Genomic DNA, 17457 nt, shown 5'->3' on the forward strand with positions numbered 1-17457 from the left:
GTCCAGAAGACCTACACAATTTTTTTCTTTTTGATTTTTTACCTGGATTACTGAGATGCATCAGGACATCTGATTAGAATGCCTTCTTTTAGAGGTGCTCCAGGCATATTCCAGTGGTAGGAGACCTGGGACTTTCTGGTGGGAATACATATGTATCCTCTCTGAACTGAGAATGCCTCTGCAACCAAATTACAGATAAGCTGTAGAAGATGGAGAAAGAGATTTTTCTGTATACTTACCTTAATGGACAATAACATTTGTCCAACTCAAGGTAAGTCCTTTATATAAGTATTTTTTTCTCAACTGTATAGAAAGCAGCCAAACAAAGATGCTCCTGTGTTGGTTGTACCATTAAGGCCGGCCTCAGATTAATTGACATCTAAAGGTCATCACTATAACCGTGATGGAGATTACTAAGCAGCCTGAAAACCTGGTCGCTGAGGTCTGCTGTTACTCAGGAGAAGCTTTGTGACAAACTGACCATCAGGATGTTGGGTTCATAGACCACAAAACTTTTAAAAAGAAGCTAATGGTTTACATTTGCTGCTTGATAAGAAATGCTTGTTATGATTCKGTCACTGTCTGCCCTGATCCAGTCCCAGTTTGGTTTTATTATTTCATTTCTTGTTCCAGTCATAGTCTTGTTCCCAGCCTTTCAGTTTACATTCAGCACCTACTCATTGCTCTCGCCCCTCCCGTCACAGAAACTCTAATCAAGCTCATTTCACTCACCTGTTCCCAGCAGTATTTAACTCAGTCTCACTCTCCAGCTCACCGCCAGATTATCATCAGCCCTGTCTATGATTCTCCCGCATTCTTGTCCCTTGTCCTGCTCTTGCCTCATGTCCCCGACCTTGCTCATGTCTCCTGGTTCCACGTCTCCTGCCTCAGCCCCTGTCGGATCCCTCCTGCCATCTGCTCTCACGGTAATGACCTTTTTTCTGTCCCTTGGATTTTTGTCTCTCGCCTGCTCCCTGAACGGCACCGCGCCACATCGGACCTCTCGGATCTCGAGCTTGGAACGCATCTCTGGATCATCGGCTCAGTCTCTTCCCTTAAACTTGGTAATGTCCTCTGACCACTCGTGCATGACCTTTGCCCTGTTTCTGACCACGAGTAAGTCCAGCGATCCATTCTCTCCTTCCGACAACACAGCCTGGAACCAAAGCTCTCCTGCTGTTTCTACCCGGTCCTCACCTCAACAGGAAAGGTTGGTGATCTCTTTTTCTCACAAACTATATCGTGTTCCTAACCCAACATAACCTTCAGATTCTGTGTCCAGAACTGAAGACCCCGGATTCTGGTTCCAGCCTTCCAGCTAAAAATTCTAACAAACTTGTTAAAACTTTGTCGTTGTTCGGTATTCATTCAGAGCTCAAAACACGAACCATAACAATGCTAAGCTGAACCAAAACTTCTTTAGGCATCTTCAACTTTTAGAGCTGCATTATTTATAAATAATTTAAAWTTTCTACTTGATGAATTACTGTTAAATAGCGTTAACTAGTCAATGACAATGAGTTAATTACAGGAAAAAAATGGTTAAGAAATTTACTCAATTAATGGCACCTTTTGACCAGTAGTGGTTATGCACACTGTCCATGTGGCACCTATAGTGCATTTGCCAGCAAGTCTTCTAGTGAACAGCAATAAAGGATGAGAAAAACACTCTGTTGTTTGTTAAATGGAATATATAAAAAAATCCAGATGGTAGCATAGATAACATAGCTGTATTATAGTTCTCATTACTGCAAGTTATGGTATCATAGAAATGCAAAAATGCATGTGTTCACTAGCAACTATACTGAAGCCAATTCTACAGCCGTCATACCGATAGAAATGTGTCTCTGCCTCTAGAGTGTCTGTTTTTATTTTTATTGAGAAAATTAAAAACAATAACTGTATACAATATAAAATTAAAAATATACAAATCAAAGATCAAATAAAATGAAAGGCAGCAGAAAAATCTTATCCTGCCCACAGACACCAAATAATGTTCAGACCCAAAATAAGTAAATCTACATCTGATTAATTAAACAATTTAGTAAAATGAATTGCAGTGGACTGTAACTTTTTGAATAATACATTTATTTAACCTATTTATTATTTAGCATTATGACAATTGTCATCTTCAGTCTTATAAATATAATTTAATTTGCATTGTGAGTTGGCACTAATCTGTAACTATACTAAAAATAAAAAGCTTATTAATGACGAGGTATATTTATTGATGCCGTCATCCATAATTTGTTCAAACTAAAAATCTTTGCGTCTGGTGCTGTTTGACAAGCATGCCATTAAAAAGCGATTAATCAAAATAATTACAAGGCCTGTAATTAACTCGATTAATTTATTTTATTCTTTTCCAGCCATACCTTTTTTAAAGCATTTTACCAAATATCGTAACTCTGACTATTGTAAATTCAGCTTGTACTTCTAATTTATGATGAGTGCACCCCATTTACAAAATTAGATGCTGAAGATTTGTTTGCACAGACTATGGCGGCATTAACTAACAGTGAGTTTTTATAAGAAAAACTACATTAAATAACAGACTGTCTGGTGTCAGAGCTGTAACATTAACAACGTTCTTGCTAAACTTGTAACTTGCCTTTAAAGTTGCTTGTTTCAAATTATGAATAAATGTTTCTTTTTTTTGCTGTTTTCTAACTGCCATTTCTAAGTTTATCAAATCTGCTAAGAATTAAACTGCCTAATTAGTGTTGTAATGTAAATCTGGTTGTTTTGGATGAAGTTGCAGTTGTTGTATTAGAATAAATTGGACTGCACTCAACTAGATGTTTGCTTTCATGTGAAGATGACATTGTTAACTGGCACTGAATAAAAATCGGAAAAGTTTTCTGGTTTGTTTTTTACTTACGACTGCCTGCCAACTTTATCTGTTATGATCCATATTAAGGCCTTGTCTACAACACTTGTTTTATGTATTTACTTTTTGATTGGTTTGTGGTTTATCTCCWGTCTTTGCACCTCTTGTCCACATAGAAATAGCATTTTTGGTAGAAGAAAAGTGTAGATTTTTAAAACCCCATTTCAGCATGCCTGTTGCCATCAAAATAGGAAAGTCTGAGAAACAATTATCTAGCTGCCTGTTTAACACAGAAAACAAAACAAGAGAGACATTTCTACAAACTTTTCTACATGAAACTTTTTCCCACCTACTGGTTTGGCATAGGTATTTAATCCTTTGTGTTGAACCTCCAGCCTGTCATATGGATTTTGTTTTTTTCTATAACTGTAAAAACAATATCCATTTGGAATAATATTTAGTGTAGTGTAGATGAAGGTTATTTCTAAGGCTCTGCTGCATCCAAAACCTAAATTTGGCAAAACCAATGTCTGTCTTCTTCTGTTTTTTTTTTTTTTTTTGCCTCATTGTGGCCTGATCTACTAAAGGTTTGTAAGTATAAAAACATAAGCAAACATGATAGCACTCACGATGCTGATCAGCTGTGTACACAGAGGATTGCATGTGCTATTTTGCTCATTGGATACAAATCTGGGTTGTGTGTTCATCATCCACCAAAACCCTAATGCACACCATCCATATGTTCACACTGCAGGCAAAAGCTACCAAAATTAGACGTTTTTGTCCCCATGTTGACCCCAATGAATTTTCTCATGACAGTCTGTGTTTTTTCCCTTCCCCATTTCCCACTGTACTCCACCACCCTGCCTGCTTTCTGTGAAAAAGCGAAGGAGGAACAATTGTGTCTGTGGTTAAGGAGGAAAAAATAAACATATTACGAGGAGCTCCTTACTGTCTGCCACTCGGTTCTTATATTTCATTGTAAAGAGTTGTTTAAAAGAGTTTGTGAGCGGCACATCTCTAATAAAAACCATGACATATCTCCTAGGGAAAAACTCCTTGCAACACTACTTTTTTTGCATCTAGATCCTACAAAGACCGCCAACTATATAAGTTTGAACTACATTTTTCTTTTACGTCCACTGTGCTCTCCCAAACTTTCCATGGTGACAAGCAGTAGCACATGCAAAATCCTCATTTCAATAAAGCAGTTCACCTTTTCACCTGTTATTAATTGCGAACACAATTTTAGTATAGGTCACCTGCAACACCCCTATGAGCGTTAACAATTTTTAAGTTTGCACATACAATTACGTGCTCATTGTTTGGGATCTTAGTAGATCTGGCTTTTAGTGTATATAGTCTTCAAACAGGCTCTATCACACATAAATATAATTGTGATGTGTTTGCTGGGAGAAACAAGTTGCTCTAAAAGAATGTCCATTTTGGTTAAATGTAACTTATATCCTGATTTAAAGACTACACTTTTATTAAAACAAAAACTGATTGTTTTTACATTGGTTGCAAGCAGATAGGATCTAACACTGAGTTTTTGTTTTAATTCTTCTCCCAGCAGGCAGAGCTAATCCTCAGGAGAACATCTGCTGTGGCAGAGAAGAGTTTTTGGGCAGCTGTTGATAAACCGTGATCTGTCAGTCATTCTTAAATGCCCCCACTTTTTTATTTACCGCAGGGAGTGAGAAAGAGCGCGAGAGAGAGAGTTAATCAAAGGAGTAGTTTTGCAATTAAGCGAAAGTGAAAGTTACAGGATTGCATCTTGAATCCATTTGGCTTACTTCATGGCTGAGATGAAGGCTCCAAATAGACTCTGTAGTTTCTCAGGTTCAGTGATTAAGCTGGTCATGGCTTATAATAGTACAATACAGCAGTGTTTTTACACTGCATTTTCTTGTTCACATGCATTTTTATTTTATCCAGGGAAAAGACTTTGAGCAGCACAATTACTGATTTTTTTCCCTCTAAATCAAACTCTGTAATGCATTTTAAGATTAAACTCAAATACTTTGTGATGTTTATCAGCTTTCCTTATGAATAATTCCACGAGGCTTCTTTACGGTTAAAGCTGTGTGTTGTGAAGGATATYCACATGAATTCAGAGTGTGGCCTCACTGCGTGATTACATGTTTAACTCCAATATTGATGTAATCCGCAAAAAGAGTATTACCTTGCAGCAGTCTACCTGTGGATATGCATTTTAGAGCTTTAGCTCTGCACCCAGTCTCCTCCTATCTGCCCCCTGCAGCTTTTTCCATCACACAGAAGCAATTTGGCGCATTTCTCCTGATGGGGGGCTCGTCTTCTCTCCTGCTGCAATCGGACAGTTGACCCCCTAGCAAAGGTGCCTCTTTTGGTGGGCCTGGATCTTTGGATCTTTTATTCATACATGTGGAGCTCAAAAATCTGCTGGGCCGCTACAAAAACGATTCAGTCACCTAAAGAGAACTACTTTCCCTGTTAAAACAAGACATCTCTCATCTCTGTTGCAGCGGTTCTGTGATCCCTACTCTTTCAACAACCAAGCTGTGTGACTTCATTTCACTTACTGTAAATCAGATATTCTCATACCTGTTAAAATATTCCTTTTGGATCTTTTCAGCATTTGATTATTTTACTGCACAAACATCCAGCTTTTCTGTTTGTGTTTAAGTTTTTCATTCTTGTATTAAGAAGGATTTCAAGGACTACTGTATATTTATTAAAGGTTCTGCCACAGAATTAGACAGAAAATAGTAAAAGGACACTCATTTATCAGTTACTATTTGTAATGCTGTACTGAGGCAGTTATACTGTATATTTTCAAACACTAATAAGAGCCCAAGTAGTGAGCGTTAAGTTGCGCGTGCAAACTAAAAGACTGCATTTTCTTTTAGTTGGGCATGTTGCAGACGATTAAGATTGAATGCACAAATGATAACTTGTAGAAAAGTAGTGAGGACCACCCAGTTGAAGTAAGGATTTGGGCTGTCTTCATAGAGAGTTTGAGAGAGCTCAGTGGCCATAAAAGAAAAAGGAAGTTTGAAGCCATGAAGTTGAAGGTCTTGCTGGAGGAAGCAAATGATGCAGAGGCAAGTAAATGCAGTGGTAAAAGGAGATTTTTTTTTCCTCCTAACTCTGCACTGGAATGGAATGGCTTCTATTTGTGACTGACTCCAAACCAGCACTAAGGTTCTCCAGCAGCTCAAAAATGACATTGCTAGAAATACGATGTGTCTATTTTTATTTCTGACTGTCCAAATATGTTGACATACTCTCTGTGTGGTTTGTCATTTATAGTATGCCTCCTTCTCACCACAATGACTGCAGCCAATTTGCCTTTTAAACGTGGTCAATATAAAAACAAAAACAGTAACYGCAATTAGTTTCAGGTTTGATAAATCACATTGCGGGATCTAAATTATTACCTTTGCATACCTTCCTCCCAGTATTTAGAACTTTCTGACAATCATCATCCATTCCGCATATTCATGACGGCAAACACACTACAAGGATTGCRTCTGCTATTTATCTCCAGTCCTCAGCGCGTACGGTTAGTAGAGCACATCCAGTACATGCCAAATTGTACGGATTGTCCATGGTTTATGGAGCTATTTGGGTCTCGATATACTCACACATGGTTGGGCGGTATTGCTCATACCGTGGTATGACCTTCAGAAAATACCGGGGTATACGGTACCAGCGGCGCAGGTGTGTGTGTGTCTGTGGCATGTTTAGTAATTAATGTTCAATAGAGCAACAAATGCACGTAAGCATTTACATGCATTTACATACATACATACATACATACATACATTCATACAAAAAGCCACAGATAGACGTTAAAAAAAACCAGCTGCTCTGACGTTGCTGTCACTCAGCAGTGCTGCAGGAGTCGCAGAATGAGTTTACCTCCTTTCATGTCAAACAGATCAAACACAAGTCAAACTACGTCTTTTTTTGAGTTTTAAGTTTCAAAATAAACTCGTACAGTGGTCATTTCAAAGCCGATGCATGCTACTTTTATTTTTTAACTCTAGAGGCAGGACAGATGGGTGTGTCTCTGCTCCCTCCACTCCACTTCTGTTTGTTTTCTGAATGAGCTGAGGTGATCAGGACATGTGTCAATAAAAATATGGGGTGTCTTCTGAAAAGTTTATCCCAGCTTCATATCACCTCACGTGACTCATGCCATCATCATCTTTTTATACCATGATCAAGGTAACAAAAATACCTTCATACCACCCAAGCCTAGAGACAGCCACTCTAAGAATTACTTTTGTCATTTCTAACCTTGATTTTTCCTGTGTTTCAAGGATCCTCTTGGAGCACCTAATGGTGCCTCCAGAGCCTCACCTTGGATTCACCTGAGGCTGCCTGTGTTGGATCTCAAACCAGCCTTTTGACCTCCATCATGCCACACTCACCTTCCTGTAAACCTTAACCCTCCTCCCTGAGCCAGCCTCCTCATCAATCTCTAGAAGACAAAGACACATTCTCAAGTTATTCATTCCTTAATTCCCTTTCTGGTGATATCTTTCATCTTCCCACAGATTCCTCCCAAACTAAACGCCTTCAATGTAAATAAAGATGCTTACTACTTGTCTTGAGTGAAGTCTCATTGTCATTCTAGCCACTTTTGATAATCTTGATAGTTGGTTTCTATCCAAGGCAAACACAACTTAGCAATGGGTACATAAGTGCAATAAAGTCACAAAATACTCGCCATCCTCTGCCATGGTTTTCAAAAATGTCAAGGCCATCTTACCACCCCCAGTTTTTCCCAGCTGGAAAATCGAGTCCATTTGGTCTAGCGCCGTTTGAAATCTGTTGTCAGACAACAAGCCTAGAAACAGCTACACCTCCTAAAAATAACACGGTGTGGGCTTACATGTTGTCGTTTGCAAGGCTTCAAAAATGGTGTTTCTAAGTCTGAAGGAGACACTCTTATGGCTGATGTCACTTTCTGACCAATCATTGGCCTACAGTCTGAGGACATCAAATTTACAGCTTAACTCGTTCGCTTGGGATCTCAACTGAGTAGGTCCTAAAAAACCGAGCTGGACGTGGGTGAAATCACCTAATGGAAAGACCCTGAAGCTGCACTGAGTCGACTTGAGTAGGGTGAGTTGAGCCCATGAAAAACTGCCAGAAGTCAATAGGGTTAATGGTGCGTTCACACCAAACGCGATTTCAGCGTCAGGAGCAGCAGGTTTACATACAAAGTCTATGGTGGACGCGCTTCAAGCAACGTCGGGAAGTGCTGCGGCGCCTCAAGCGCGATTAGAGCAGCGCGATTTGGACGATTTGAACGATCTGAGCGTCGTCCAAATCGCTGAAGTTGGGAAATCTGAAATTTTGCAGCTCGACGCGCAGCGTCAACCAATCAGAGAGACTCCACTGTGTGACGTAGCGACATATTTCCCGACGGGACAGTTTACTGAATGAGGTCCACTAACCTGAAACAGACGGAGCTCCTGCTCTTTAGCTAAAATGAGTGCTGCAGTCGTGTCCTGATCCGCAGCAATGCGTGGCAGCGACTCATCAGACTGGAAAAATAGTCCTGAAAGCAGCTGTGAGCCTCTTCTCTGAATTATCTGGTGAATTAATTATGAATTAATTATCTGATGAACGTGACACGTTCTGGCTGTCTGTAAATAAAGCAAAGCCACTTCCTCGTCCGACATTAAACAGAGCCCGACAGAGGACAGAGGAGGGAGGGGCGGGGCGGCTGTCGCCGTGCAGCGCAGATGTCCTGCGTCTGACCTCAAAGTGCACAAGCTTCAAACTTCAGCGTTGGCTGCGATTTTGACGCTGAAATCGCRTTCGGTGTGAACGCACCATAAGGCCAGTTAAGATGGTAAGGTTATCTGTGAGAGCAAATAGCAGCAGCAGCAGTTTCATGTAGCATAACTTGTGCAGCCTGAGGCACTTTCAGCAGGAATAACCTGAATGTAGTGTCACTTGTTAAACCAAGCATACATTTTATTTATTTTTGTTTTTTACAGTATTTCTTTTCAAGTACTACTGTGGTTTTTCTTGCTTTATTTTGTCCATTTTGTAACTTTAACCTGATTTGATGGTGGTGGTGTTCCCATCACATTGTTGGTTATAGTTAGTAAACCTAATTCAGTGTGAATGACACATTTTATATCAATGCCCAAATAAATATAATATTTAAAAGCCCAAATGTGTTTTAGAGCCCTTGAATATCCAAATGTGTATTTAAAAGAAAATCCAGAAATTTGTGTCTCTTTCAATTTCATTCTTGTTGAAATACAACTTTTATTATTGTGATAGCAGCGTTTAAGACTTGAATGTTTTAAAATGACAGGAAAATATTTCTAAGTTTGACCTACTAACATTTAAGTTTGAAACAAAGTCACCAGGGAACCTATTCAAACATGTCGACAAGTAGTTCAGTTTCTCTCAAATGAATGCAAAGTTTTGCAGATCTGGGAGCAGCTTATGCGGAGGGGGGAAAAAAAGCCCCACGGTCTTATATGATAATCAAAACTGTATGTGCCTCTGGTCAGTGCCTCGYAGCACAGAATCCAAAGCACACCCAATGGGGATCTCAGAAACACCCTGAGAATGAAAATGGATGAAAATAGAAGTTTTGCCTGAACTTTTAGAAGAATTTCTTGTGTAGTTTGTGTTTTTTCACCACATACCAGTTTTATTAGCCTTGCTGCCTTTTCTTAGTTTTTGTTCTGCCAGTCACCATCTGTTGTCATTTCATCATCCTTTACCTCTGAATGTATCCTCTCCTGTGTTCGCCTTTTATTTATTTGCTTTGCTACACTGTTTTTAGTTCCTCCGCTGTTTTGTCCTCAGCTCTTTTTAAAACCTCTGTCTGCCAGCCTGATATCTCTTAACTCTGCTCTGCTAAATGTCTATCCATGTTTGACCTTTTATTCTTTCATTAAATTAGGCATTTTTACATTTCTACCATCCCCTACATTTTAGCTGAACTGTTCAAGAAAGCTCACATCCAGTTATTACATCTTTATCCATTGACCACTTAGCTTAATGTGCAATAATGGCGAGAGCTGTGGTGTGGGATAATAACACACATAGGCACTGTTGTGCACAAGTATTTTTCAAATAAGCATGTAGTCCACGGCTGGCACTGATATTTTCTTTGAACTTACTAAGGCTGGCTTTATCTGAGGGACTTGAACTGAATGTGGCTCAAAAAGGCAATAGTAAATATCTCAAATTACAGCAGATGATCACTCATTAAATGCTATTTTCCTTTGGACAAAACATAGCTACTTCATAAAAAATGCTGCATTTTCCCCAACAGGACCAGGTTGTTGTCTGTAATACAGTCAGGCTGTTACATACAGACATGTGAGGAAAAGTTATTGTGCAAATATATGTATTTTCCTCTCACTTCACACTTTACTACGAAAACTGAAGGCCTGTGAAGTGAGATGCTGAGGCTGCGGTCCTTTGGGATCAAGCTTCAGCTAGGGTTCAGCCAGATCCTGCATCTTTGCATTTAGTTAAAAAACATGTTTAACCACAAAGAGGATTGATAACTGAGTTCATTTGTCATGTGTTGAACATTTGAAAGAGACATCCATCATATGTTTAATGTGTAAAGCTTCACGTCAACGCAATTGAATTTCACTCAATGCCTCCTTTGGTTCTGCTAAGGTTGTCTTATTTCTGAAAACTCATGTCTACGTAGGACATGGCCGGCTTGATTAATGGTTGGGAATGGGCAGAGGCAAACTAAAGTCAGACTGTCTTTGCAGCCATTTTACAGAAATGGGTTGTGAAAATGCCAAATGACAAGGAGGCTTGGGACAACTCTAGCACATGTAAAACGGAAACCAACTATATGACAAACCCACCTGCAGGTTTGATCACACTGTAGAGATGTGAAAYTAATAACAACTSAATAAATATGGTGCATTCCTTYATGAAATCGAAAATGTATGGGAAGCCATAAAATCAAGATATACTGGAGCCACTTTTAGAGGCATCAAGCTCGGTTTTGACTGGACTGATGAGCYAACAGTTTGAGGGTGAGAGCTGAACGCCAYTGTTTTCAAATAACTTCAGTCTTGAAAACATCATAGCTGTTCATGAGAACATATTTTATAAACCTTCACACTGTTGTCAGTTTTGCATCATMTGGTTATTCCAGGAGAAATATCCCAYATAGCAGATAGGTGTGGGCTGGATCTGGTGTCAAGCTACAAGTGGTTTGTCAACTGGATGTGGGCCAGKTCTGGCAATGATGATACGGTTTTTAAGCTGCCATGCTGCAACTGGCCCTGTTGGGGTTTGGTTCATGTGGTGCTGGACCATGCATGGACCACTTCTGGCAAAACACATGGGCCACCAAAGGACAGTCATTCTTTGTGGTGTCTGTATGGGCCGAGTGTTTAGTCCACCATGTGGGCCAGAAGTGCAAGCGAAATTTTGATAAATGGGATTTATGTTCCTACATCATCGTCAGTGAGGATGTGTTGGCTAACACAAGTCAACCTGTTTCCAATTTTAATCACTGCTTCTTTTCRTCACATTGCCTGGATCCATTTTACRTGTTATTCTGCATCTGTCAGCACACTCCTGTCATTTTCATTTTGCTGTGCTACTTAAATTGGTCCCTCTATCTGTTCATTTTTTTGAATTACTGTTTCAAGATCGTAGGGAGATGAGGTCTATCTCTAGCAGTGACTGAGCAAGGGCCGCCAGTCCATCACAGTGTCACATGGCGATGACCCATCCACACTCAAACCTTGTGGAAATTTACAAATTTAAACTATTGACGAATGCTAACTCTAAGCAGAGAGGTTCCCAGCTGGAAGTTGAACCTGCAACCTTTAACAGTGTCATAATTTTTGTATTCCATAGCTGTGCTCACTAGAAGCTTTTCTACCCATGGTTTCTGGTGGAGATAGTGTGAAAAGGGTAAACTGATATGACAAACGGAGCATGGTTTTGTCCACCATTCTCAAATATATTAGACAAATCATGAACAATTTCATTTTGTAAGGAGTTTCGAACATAAGTCAGTTCAGTTTGGCTTACAGTTCTTTTGAACACTGACTGCATATTAGTAGTAGTATTGTATTTGGTATTAGTAAAATGCTAATATTAAAATCCAACAGTAAAGCTATTCAGATCAAGGTGTTAATGTGGTTTTATCTCAATTTTGGCAAGTAAGTGAATAAACGTACCTCTCAGTTGGTAACTTCCCAGTGTAGCTGGTGCAAATAAGAGAACGTGTCTCTAAATTGTCAAACCCAGAACTTTCCTGGCAATCAGGTTCCTTTGAACTGGTGACACTTTTGATCACGAAATTTCTTCTCTCTCATGAAAAATGCACGAATATTCTTCATGATCARTAAAAGCTTGTATGACTGGATCCCAGGTGATCAGACAGAGTACATAATATACCTACTGTGTGACAGCTCGGTATTGTTGGATGAGTGAAACTGACGTCAACGTTCAGTAATCACAGAGCTCCCTGTCTTCTCTCCTTGATGATTCAGAGCGAATCAGACACAGTCTTTGATCAGTCTCTGGCGCCGTACCCAGGGACCGAGAAAAAGAGACTGGCAGTACAGAGGATAGGGTGGACCTAGCCGTGTATTTACTCCTGCATTTCAATTTTCCTATTGATTATTCACGTCCAGTCAGTGTAGAACAGCTTGGCAGAAGCCGAGTTCACAGCCAAAGCCTTTATTATAGAAGATCTGAGTGAACATTATAGCTTTTTCCTGCATGAAACAAATGCTTCAAGCAATTATAATGATTATAATCAACTGCTGAGGGATGTGCTCAACGCAAATTGGCTCTATGTCAGTAATTAAGAGATGCACCGCTTTTTTTGTGTGTGTTTTTAATTTTTTTTTTCCCAGAGAGGTAAGATAAGTTTTCTTAGTGCTTTTAAAAATAAAACGCCCGAGTTATGCTTCACAGAATTTTAATATCCAACCTGTGGGGGATAAATTGACCCCTTCTCTCCGAAGGCTCCACATTTGAACGCTATCACCTTTCAGCATCCCTAATTATGTGTTGGAAAAGGTAAAGGGAAATTTTTGCAGCCTAATTTGCAACACTATTCTCTAATGGTCAGCTAACTCCCTCCCTCCAAAAAAAGAATATACCGTCCAAGTCAAATTGGAGTTGTGTAATTGCACCAAGTTTTTTAATTCTTTCACTGGAACTCACGCAGGCTCTTGTGTGTGCATGTGTGTAACCATCTAATTTCTTCTCTGTGGCAGGCAAACAGAAAGTAGGTGCATTAGAACATCTTCTGTTGGAGCCTTCCAGTCACAGGAGCACAACCAGCCTAGTCCAGGTGTGGGTTTATGTATACATTAAATTTCACATTAATTTTGATTTTTATTTCCTTCTCCCTGCTTTCACGGGCGTGCTGCTGCACAGAATAACATCACCAAAAGGGTAGCTACAGTAAAAAAAAAAAAAAAGCAACGGCAGCAAAGTCACACACCAGATGCTGTCATAGCAGGATATTATTTGATTACATCTGACATCCATTCCTGTCGAATAACAAACAGCTTTCAATAAACTTTTTCTCCCTTTACACCTGGCGCAAACATTTGAGACTGTTTCGGCTTGCGGACCCCAAAGCAATTTGCTCAACAGGCCAGAATTAGTGTTCGGGAATGTTTTTATGCTTCGGCGGCACGCACGCCTAAAATAAATGCAAATAGCACAGTCAGGCTGCTGATCTGAGCTTTCAAGAGCTTTCAGTGCAGTCCAGCGCAGGCTTCTGTGTTCTAACCCAAAAAAAGACAGTTTCCACCACTCGTCGAAAAATTGGATTCATAACAGCCACGGATGCGCATCGCTGCACCTGCTCACATTCACCCCAACGTGTTTACTTCCTGTCCCCACCTCCCGTTACCGCCTCATTTCTCTAGATGAAAAATGGTGGCTCGTTATGTATTCAGACTCTGAATGCACATCTTTGTGTTTCACAAATAAATCACTGACTGCCTGTTTTTTCATCTGCTTGTCTGAGTTTCTCCGTTTTCCAGTTTTGCCGTTCAACTACTCTACTTCGAACTTAGCCTGTGCACTGACTGGGATGCCTTGTGTGAAACGCACCAACGATTATGAGGCCACATGGAAGAGTGGGTTATGTAATTTGGCTGAAAGTTGTTTGGAGTTTTGACATCAATGGTGTCGGATTAGCTAAAGAATACTGGAGATCATTTGTAAATGGTGTGAAATGTAGATAAAACTACTAGTTATTTTTCTGTTAGTGGGCCTTTTTTAAAAGGATCCAATGATTTGGAAGTCATGACTTTTTGTAGAGGTAATGATTTCTAAAGATATATAAAAAATAATAATGCCATAATAAAAGTGTGTATGTGTTTGTTTTGTGTTAGCATTTTAAGACCTTGTCTGAACTAATTGTCTATCCTTTTCTTTCCCTTTTTTGTGGTGGGTGGTGAGTTGCCGACCTCTCATAATTTAGGAGCCAGAGTCTACACATTTAGAATGTAGGCTGTACTCCTTGTAAAATAAGTCCTACATACGTTTCCAACAAGTTATGACATGATCAATCACAGTTCCACATAGCAAAATTTGTCTGGTCCAGATCTGGTCCACGTAATGCACCAACACTCTAACACTCGGCCCAGATATTGCAAAAACTGACAATCATTCAGTGGCCCAGATGCGGTTTACCAGAGGTGGGTTAGCACCACATAAACAAACCACAAACATGCCAGTTGTGGCATGCCATCTTTAAAACAGTGCTATTATTGCTATACATGGCCCACATCCAATGGACAAACTACTTATCATGCCAGCAATCAGCCAGCAGTAGATGTAGGTGTATTGATCTAAGTATTGATACCAAGATGAGCATCTGTATTGATTAAATACTAGGTGCGATGAGATGGATTATTTTGTTTATACTTTATTTGCACTGCTAAGTTTTCATAAATAAAGTGAAAAATAAAGTCAGCAGTGTCTTTAGTTTAGAGTTAGTCAGTTGTCAAAACTCACCCAACGTCTACAGACTTGTCTCCCTCTTGTTTTCATAACATGATAAATTAATTTATTTTCACGGTTCTGTTTGTGTTTTTGTTAACTGACATCACTGATGGTAAGAAAGCTGTTTTTCTTTAACCCCACACGGTCACAAAGACTGTATGTCATCAAGACATCACAATATTAAACTGGAAGAAAGTGTTCAAAATCGGATGCCCAATAAGAAAACCCAAGTACTTTTTACAAAAAATATCAGGAATATCAAATTTTGCACAAATAATTGTTGTTTATGTTGAAATTGCTCACACTTTTTGAATTATTGGTTTACAAATTAAATTTACTGGTGCCTGCCAACTTTTTAATGTGATTTTTAAAGGATAATGTTGGGGTTCATTTAGAGCATATGGTAACTAAATTCATTTACAGTATCAAGTCCCAACATTAAAAACATTATTTTGCTTGAAGTAAAATTTTAGATTGTTTAGTAACATAAAACACTTTTGTTTTCAATATGAAACCCAACTTTTTGTTTGTGTGTATGTGCAAGCTATTCTTGACAATCCACATTTACAACACACAAACATGCATTTCTAAGTTATTATTCTCTACTGAAGAAACATTTTTCCTTTTTTTTTCCTCAGAGTAAAATAAATCATTTAACCCCTCTTTTTAATGGTTTTCTTCAAAACAGCAACTCTGTATTTGTGTGTCTGCGTGTTTTTGTCCTTCAAATTTACATGAAACGCACACAAACAGCTGCAAGCAGAGCTCGGTCCACAGCCCACACATTAAAATGCACTCATGGAAAACAAATAAAACAAGATTGTGCTTTACAATCTGTTGTTTGGAGTTCTCTATTTACTAAATATCAGCAGCAGACTATGTATTCATGCAAAATAAGAGCTGTTCAGTTCTTGGTACACAGCTGCAGGTTTGCCTTGAACCAGGTCACCCCAGACTTTTACCAGTTGTTGGTACTGACACAAATTCTGTGTAGAAAAATATTCCACTGCTCTACTTTTAGTTAAAACTGGTTCAGTGATAAGATCATGTGTACAATTATTAACCTGCAGACCTACGATTAGACTTCCATGATGGTGCATTTAGTGTTGCCAGATTTAAAAAAAATAAAATCCAAACTGTGTTTCAAGACTAAGTCTGAGGAAACAAACCCCATCGTGCTTTCAAACCCTACACTGTTTTATGCACACATTTTGATTATGATTGTAGCCGAGAATTATGAGGTGCGCTAACACTGGGCAAATAGCAACAAAGAATTTTCCCGGACCAGTTGCTCACGAAGTAGCAGCATCAATCAGAAACAGCTGAATTCAAAGAACTTGTTCGGAGCTTTATAATAAATGTCTCAAAATGACACATGTTGACCTCAAAACATCTGAAACCTTTAAAACAGGGTGGGGGTATTTTTGTTTGTTTGTTTGTTTGTTTTTGGTAGCTTAAAATGATATAAATTTTGAAAAGGTTTTTACAGGTTGGGTACAGCTTCAGGTGTAAGTGATGGTTTATGTGCTAAAAAATTTCCTCTTATAATAAAACCTATTCTAAAGTGTAGTCACTATTTACACAACAGATATGGTCACAGGTCTTTGTGGTGTGTTGGTGTCACAATTAATTAATTCATATTTTTACACCCAGGACTCAGAGTACTGAGCTAAAAAGACTCGCCGTAGGCTGATGAAAAATTTATTTTTTCATTTACTTTAAGAGGGAAGGGAAACCAGGAGAGTAATGATCTACAGGAGAAGAGTTGGCAGAGTCCAGGTAAGTTTGTGGATGAGAAATCACAGCCAAAAAAGTAGAAGTGTACTTGTTCTTATTGGATAGTGTGTGTGTGTGTGTGTGTGTGTGTGTGTGTGTGTGTGTGTGTGTTAAGGAGGTTTGTGGTTCAGAGTTTGGGAGGTAAGTGTTGTTTCCATGGAGCAAGCAGAGAGAGCAGACAGACGGATGAGAGGCAGCGATGTGGAACTTTAGTGAAAACTTTCCAGGAGGGTGCACAGTCCTATGAGAGAACACTGTTAAGTAAAAACATTTAATCTTAGTTAAGGCCCACAGATTATTTCTCAGGTGGTTGTAACATTTGGATCACCGTGTGATGTTAAACTGTCCAATGAAGAACGATGGTTCTGCCCAGCCTTAAGTATGGTGTGTGGTAATCAGCTGCCACTGATGAAAGCTCCACCAAGTGCTGTCAGAACCAGCACCGCCCAGGAGCCGCTCTCTTAAACTCATCCTGCAATTAAGTGATTAGTGGAAAAAGAACAAAGCAGAAGGTAAAACAGGAWGTCTGACAATTGGGTTGGTTTAGAATTTTCTTTTAAACCTGAAAATAGTTTTTACTCTTGGCATTTTGAYTTCTMTTTTCAAATACAACTACTACTTATRTTTTTTTYAAAAWTTGTTGACTTTATTMTTAACATTATATCCTTAACCTCAGTCTCAAAAAGAGGAAAACAAGAATTTCTTGGGTTTCTTTTCTGAGATCTTTTTTTTTTGCTGTCATCATGTACTGTACGTCTCTTCAATTTCTTACACAAGAATAGTTTATCAAAATGGTTTAAAGGCACAGTGTGCAGGATTTGTTGTTTTCAGCGACATCTAGTGGTTGAGTGGTTGAATCA

General features: G+C 39.1%; 1 long non-coding RNA gene across 1 annotated transcript in view; it reads left to right on the plus strand.

The window, feature by feature from the left end:
* The window catches only part of LOC106525239 (uncharacterized), a 29802-nt gene extending 22373 nt beyond the window's left edge, over positions 1-7429 (plus strand). Inside the window, exon 3 of the long non-coding RNA XR_001311093.1 lies at positions 7141-7429. This is a non-coding gene — a long non-coding RNA (uncharacterized LOC106525239). The remainder of the gene's footprint in view (positions 1-7140) is intronic.
* Positions 7430-17457: the final 10028 nt, after the last annotated feature.

This window comes from Austrofundulus limnaeus, unplaced genomic scaffold (genome assembly GCF_001266775.1).
Source record: "Austrofundulus limnaeus strain Quisiro unplaced genomic scaffold, Austrofundulus_limnaeus-1.0 Scaffold219, whole genome shotgun sequence".
Taxonomy (NCBI): Eukaryota; Metazoa; Chordata; class Actinopteri; order Cyprinodontiformes; family Rivulidae; genus Austrofundulus; species Austrofundulus limnaeus.